Source organism: Nanorana parkeri, unplaced genomic scaffold (genome assembly GCF_000935625.1).
Source record: "Nanorana parkeri isolate BGI_ZX_2015 unplaced genomic scaffold, ASM93562v1 scaffold2621, whole genome shotgun sequence".
Lineage (NCBI taxonomy): Eukaryota > Metazoa > Chordata > Amphibia > Anura > Dicroglossidae > Nanorana > Nanorana parkeri.
In genome coordinates this window covers 32043-38868 of record NW_017308889.1, presented here as the reverse complement: position 1 = coordinate 38868, position 6826 = coordinate 32043, and positions in this window count along the sequence as shown.

Below are 6826 nucleotides of genomic sequence, written 5' to 3'. Positions count from 1 at the left end.
GGGGTGCAAAAATTCAAGAATAAGATGAAAGCAAATATGTGTAAAAGATGATTGTCGATGGAGAAATACTTAGAAAAAAAGATATACTGAAATAACAATATCCCCCCATCTCAGTATCAGTATGGGGGGACTACTATGGGACTACAAAGCCACTGACCACCAGTCTATGAGGGTCAACAGTATGGGACTACGAAGCCACTGACCACCCGTCTATGAGGGCCAATAGTGTGGGACTACAAAGCCACTGACCACCAGTCTATGAGGGCCAATAGCATTGGACTACAAAGCCACTGACCGCCAGTCTATAAGGGTCAATAGCATGGGACTACAAAGCCACTGACCACCAGTCTATAAAGGCCAATAGCATGGGACTACAAAGCCACTGACCGCCAGTCTATAAGGGTCAATAGCATGGGACTACAAAGCCACTGACCACCAGTCTATAAAGGCCAATAGCATGGGACTACAAAGCCACTGACCGCCAGTCTATAAGGGTCAATAGCATGGGACTACAAAGCCACTGACCACCAGTCTATAAAGGCCAATAGCATGGGACTACAAAGCCACTGACCGCCAGTCTATAAGGGTCAATAGCATGGGACTACAAAGCCACTGACCACCAGTCTATAAAGGCCAATAGCATGGGACTACAAAGCCACTGACCGCCAGTCTATAAGGGTCAATAGCATGGGACTACAAAGCCACTGACCACCAGTCTATGAGGGCCAATAGCATTGGACTACAAAGCCACTGACCGCCAGTCTATAAGGGTCAATAGCATGGGACTACAAAGCCACTGACCACCAGTCTATGAGGGTCAACAGTTTGGGACTACGAAGCCACTGACCACCAGTCTATGAGGGTCAACTGTTTGGGACTACGAAGCCACTGACCACCAGTCTATGAGGGTCAATAGTATGGGACTACAAAGCCATTGACCACCAGTCTATAATGGTCAACAATATGGGACTACAAAGCCACTGACCACCAGTCTATGAGGATCAATAGCATGGGACTACAAAGCCACTGACCACCAGTCTATGAGGGTCAACAGTTTGGGACTATGAAGCCACTGACCACCCGTCTATGAGAGCCAATAGTGTGGGACTACGAAGCCACTGACAACCCGTCTATGAGGGCCAATAGTGTGGGACTACAAAGCCACTGACCAACAATCTATAAGGGTCAATAGTATGGGACTACAAAACCACTGGCCACCAGTCTATGAGGGTCAACAGTTTGGGACTACGAAGCCATTGACCACCAGTCTATAAGGGTCAATAGTATGGACTACAAAGCCACTGACCACCCATCTATGAGGGTCAATGATATGGGACTGCAAAGCCATTGACCACCAGTGAATAAGGGTCAATAGTATGGGACTACAAAGCCACTGACCACCAGTCTATGAGGATCAATAATATGAGACTACAAAGCCACTGACCACCCATCTATGAGGGTCAATGATATGGGACTGCAAAGCCATTGACCACCAGTGAATAAGGGTCAATAGTATGGGACTACAAAACCACTGACCACCAGTCTATGAGGATCAATAGCATGGGACTACAAAGCCACTGACCACCAGTCTATGAGGATCAATAGCATGGGACTACAAAACCATTGACCACTCAATGGTCCCCTGATGCACCAATACTAAATACCCCCTGCAAACCGCAAACCAGGGGGGCATCAAAGGGTCACCATGGCTTCCTATGATACGTCGATACACTGCCAATCAATCAGAATATGGATGTACCGCTTCACAAAAGTCCTAGAAAATGTTATTTTCGGCTGATATTTGCCGCATGCCCTCGATTATACGCCCTTCGTGTATCACATGTCTTATCTGCGCCTGGAGGAGTCGCGTCCGTTATCCCAACAAGGGGCAGAAGATGCGTACGAGTCATAAAATCTGAGGAGGGAGTCAATGTTACAAGACACATGAAAGGGGGAGGGGCTCGTAGTGCAGAAGAATGTTACAGGAGATGTTCTCCCGGACAAATATCCACAGAAAATACCCCCCAGATATTTCGCAATGGCGGCCAGGCGATCTGCGTTCCATCACTGTCACCGACGCTCCGCAACCGAGCAGGTGTCCCGTTCACCGACTCCGAAAGTTTACCTGTGAACTCGCCGTGCAGAACTCTCCCACCACAGTCACATCAGTCTCTGTACAGAGGAGCTTACACTCTAATGTCCCCTCCCCCCCAGTCCCATCAGTCTCTGTACAGAGAAGCTTACACTCTAATGTCCCCTCCCCCCCAGTCCCATCAGTCTCTGTACAGAGAAGCTTACACTCTAATGTCCCCTCCCCCCCAGTCCCATCAGTCTCTGTACAGAGAAGCTTACACTCTAATGTCCCCTCCCCCCCAGTCCCATCAGTCTCTGTACAGAGAAGCTTACACTCTAATGTCCCCTCCCCCCCAGTCCCATCAGTCTCTGTACAGAGAAGCTTACACTCTAATGTCCCCTCCCCCCCAGTCCCATCAGTCTCTGTACAGAGAAGCTTACACTCTAATGTCCCCTCCCCCCCAGTCCCATCAGTCTCTGTACAGAGAAGCTTACACTCTAATGTCCCCTCCCCCCCAGTCCCATCAGTCTCTGTACAGAGAAGCTTACACTCTAATGTCCCCTCCCCCCCAGTCCCATCAGTCTCTGTACAGAGAAGCTTACACTCTAATGTCCCCTCCCCCCCAGTCCCATCAGTCTCTGTACAGAGAAGCTTACACTCTAATGTCCCCTCCCCCCCAGTCCCATCAGTCTCTGTACAGAGAAGCTTACACTCTAATGTCCCCTCCCCCCCAGTCCCATCAGTCTCTGTACAGAGAAGCTTACACTCTAATGTCCCCTCCCCCCCAGTCCCATCAGTCTCTGTACAGAGAAGCTTACACTCTAATGTCCCCTCCCCCCCAGTCCCATCAGTCTCTGTACAGAGAAGCTTACACTCTAATGTCCCCTCCCCCCCAGTCCCATCAGTCTCTGTACAGAGAAGCTTACACTCTAATGTCCCCTCCCCCCCAGTCCCATCAGTCTCTGTACAGAGAAGCTTACACTCTAATGTCCCCTCCCCCCCAGTCCCATCAGTCTCTGTACAGAGAAGCTTACACTCTAATGTCCCCTCCCCCCCAGTCCCATCAGTCTCTGTACAGAGAAGCTTACACTCTAATGTCCCCTCCCCCCCAGTCCCATCAGTCTCTGTACAGAGAAGCTTACACTCTAATGTCCCCTCCCCCCCAGTCCCATCAGTCTCTGTACAGAGAAGCTTACACTCTAATGTCCCCTCCCCCCCAGTCCCATCAGTCTCTGTACAGAGAAGCTTACACTCTAATGTCCCCTCCCCCCCAGTCCCATCAGTCTCTGTACAGAGAAGCTTACACTCTAATGTCCCCTCCCCCCCAGTCCCATCAGTCTCTGTACAGAGAAGCTTACACTCTAATGTCCCCTCCCCCACAGTCACACATTATTATTATACATTTATATAGCATATAATGCCCCCATTGAATCTAACGCCCTTATATGGCTTTATTATGACGTTTTCGGGGGAAGATGAGATGTTTTTACATTAATATCTCACCGCTGAGTTCCGGCTCCCGCACAGAATGGAGGACCTCCGTTTTTGGGGCGGGGCGGCTCTTAATGGGACACACACAGCTTAGTCAACCTTTTCCCTCCTCTTCCTTTCATGGTAAAGCTCCTGAAGAGCGGGTCACATTCCACAGGCGACCTCACGGAGAAGAATACATTTTAATCTGTTTTGTGTTTTTTGCCCTTCGGTGTGAATCTCCGAAAACGACACAAAATATCTTCTGAGGTGTCACGTTTCCTGCTCAGGAAGTAGATGGAATCCGATCGTTATTTTTTTATTAGATTGTTTTGACATTTATTATTGTTTTTGTTACTTTATTATATATTGGGTGAAGGGAGATCAGGAGGGAGACTTTGTTTTCATTTCGCACACATATTAAAATACATTTTTTGGGGGGGTTTTACACTAATCGGCCGGCACGTATTGCTCAGCTCCCCGGGAAGGACAGGCGCTGCGTGTGATTAGTACGCAGCCCCCGCGTCATTCTTTATGGGACTACGCGGCCGTATGCCCCCCTACGCTCACCTCAAGTGCAGGTCCGTGCGGGTGTGCCAGTGTGTCATTGTTCTGGACCCCCAAGTGCCAGTGTGTCATTGTTCTGGACCCCCAAGTGTCAGTGTGTCATTGTTCTGGGACCCCCAAGTGTCAGTGTGCCCTTGTTTTGGGACCCCCAAGTGTCAGTGTGTCATTGTTCTGGACCCCCAAGTGTCAGTGTGTCATTGTTCTGGGACCCCCAGTGTCAGTGTGTCCTCCCCGGGAGCTCAGCACGGAGCTGCACATGCCGGCCGATTACAGTGGGAATGAGGTCTTAAACCCCCCCGCCAAACATGACAGCGGAGACCCTGTAGAATAAAATGGCGGCAGTTGCTATTTTTTATGTCACATGATATTTGCGTTGCTGCTTATCAAATCTTTATTTTCATTAAAGATACATTGTACACAAACACAATATAATCCCCAATATAAGAGGAAGTCGGGATGAGTAAGTAGAGACCGGACCACAAAATCGCTGAAATCTGCTGATTTTACCCATTCCACCCCCACACCCATAACCCCCCCGCCCCGCCCATTTAAACTATTCCCCTATAACATCCAAATTCTTTATTTTGGATACAGAAGAAAAAAACTAAAACATCTGCGTGGGAAGATTTCCCCTTAGGCACCGCCCACATCACTGCCATGCGACATTGCGTTGTGTTGCAGTAGTGAAGCCACCTCAAGTGAAAGATTTTAATCGCACTCAAAGTGCGTGCAGATCTTTTTTTTTTAATTGCATTGCACCGCAACGCACGACGATGGGGTTACCACAGACAGAGCTGGGAACTTTCCGGAAGTGACCCGGCAACACCACAATTACTACCGGAATTATCTCTGGCATGCCAGCTGACCACATGACGTCATCTTCACGCACGCAGATACTGCGGCCACAGGCAGCTCAGAGCTGAGGGAGGTTCTTTTAGGTTCCATCTCAACTAGGACGTGCCATGTGGCACAGCCAAGAAGAAGCCCGAGAGGAAGGACGTCAACTTGTAGAGAGCCCCTCATGGCGACACTGGTGAGCTCTTTGTTGGGGGGGAATGGGGGAGACCAGCTGTGGGTGGCACTTATGAGGAGGAGCGCTCAACTGCGGTGAGGTGGTGGTCATGGTGGTGACTCTACTGTGGAGGGAGAAGGAGGCTTCTGTTGATTTTGTATTTTATTGTAGACGTTGGACCTATCCTTTGACGTCACTGGTTGCCAGGAGCTGGGCAGGATGCCGGCCCGAGCATCCTAGGTTGCGAAGAGCTTGGTGGGGAGATGTGTATGGGCCATGCACATCTTCACACCAAGCTCTTAGCACCCGGGGATGCTCTGGTTGGAAAGAGAGCGGCATTGAACAGCAGACTGGCCACCATACAACAAATCCAAGTTGCGAGGAGCTTGTTGGGGATGTGTAAGGGCCATGCACATCTCCTCACCAAGCCCTTAACTACCAGGGATGCTCTGGTTGGAAATGGGTCAGCATTGCGAGGCAGAGTGGCCACCATACAACAAATCCAGGTTGTGAAGAGCTTGTTGTGGATGTGTAAGGGCCATGAACATCTCAACACCAAGCTCTTAGCACCCTGGGATGCTCTGGTTGGAAAGGGGGCGGCTTTGCAGAGCAGAGTGGCCACCATACAACAAATCCAAGTTGCGAAGAGCTTGTTGGGGATGTGTAAGGGCCATGCACATCTCAACACCAAGCCCTTAACTACCAGGGATGTCCTGGTTGGAAAGGGGTCAGCATTGCGAGGCAGAGTGGCCACCATACAACAAATCCAGGTTGTGAAGAGCTTGTTGGGGATGTGTAAGGGCCATGCACATCTCAACACCAAGCTCTTAGCCCCCGGGGATGCTCTGGTTGGAAAGGGGGCGGCTTTGCAGAGCAGAGTGGCCACCATTCAACAAATCCAAGTTGTGAAGAGCTTTGTAGGGCGATGAGTAAGGGCCATGCGCATCTCAACACCAAGCTCTTAGCTACCAGGGATGCTCTGGTTGGAAAGGGGGCGGCTTTGCAGAGTAGAGTGGCCACCATACAACAAATCCAGGTTGTGAAGAGCTTGGTGGGGCGATGTGTAAGGGCCATGCACATCTCAACACCAAGCTCTTAGGACCCGGGTATGCTCTTCTTGGAAACTGGGCGGCATTGCAGAGCAAAGTGGCCACCATACGACAAACATGCCACTCTGCCTGCCGCCCCCACCAAGGTGACCCAAAAAGATGCCTCTTGAGCATCAGGAGGCCTCATTATTTCCAAAATCTGGAGGTCTATTGTCCGCTTTGAGTGCTAAATGTTCTCGTTGTACACATTGGACGCCATCACCGGCTCGGGAGTACAGCGGGCCGATGGGAGTGGCACCAGATGCTGCAACGCCCCTTCAATGTTAAATATAAGAAGGGAGACGCCAAAACTTGGGCGTCAGTTTTTCGGGGGGAACGCTCGCACACAACGCAAGAAGAAAGTATGTAAAAAAAAAACAATAAATGGAATGAAGTCCCCTCAGATCTGACCGGAACGTAGCAGCAAGGAGCTCCGTGTATCTTTCTTCAGCCGGTAGTAGGAGTTGGTTTTATTAAAGTGGACCCGTTCTGTTATGTGGGAATTGTTTCCCCGCTCATCCGAATCGCTTAACTAGCCCATCAGAACTGAAGAAGATACACTATATGGGCAGATGTATGAGGAGGCCCCCCCCACCCCCCCAAAAGACGGCGTGT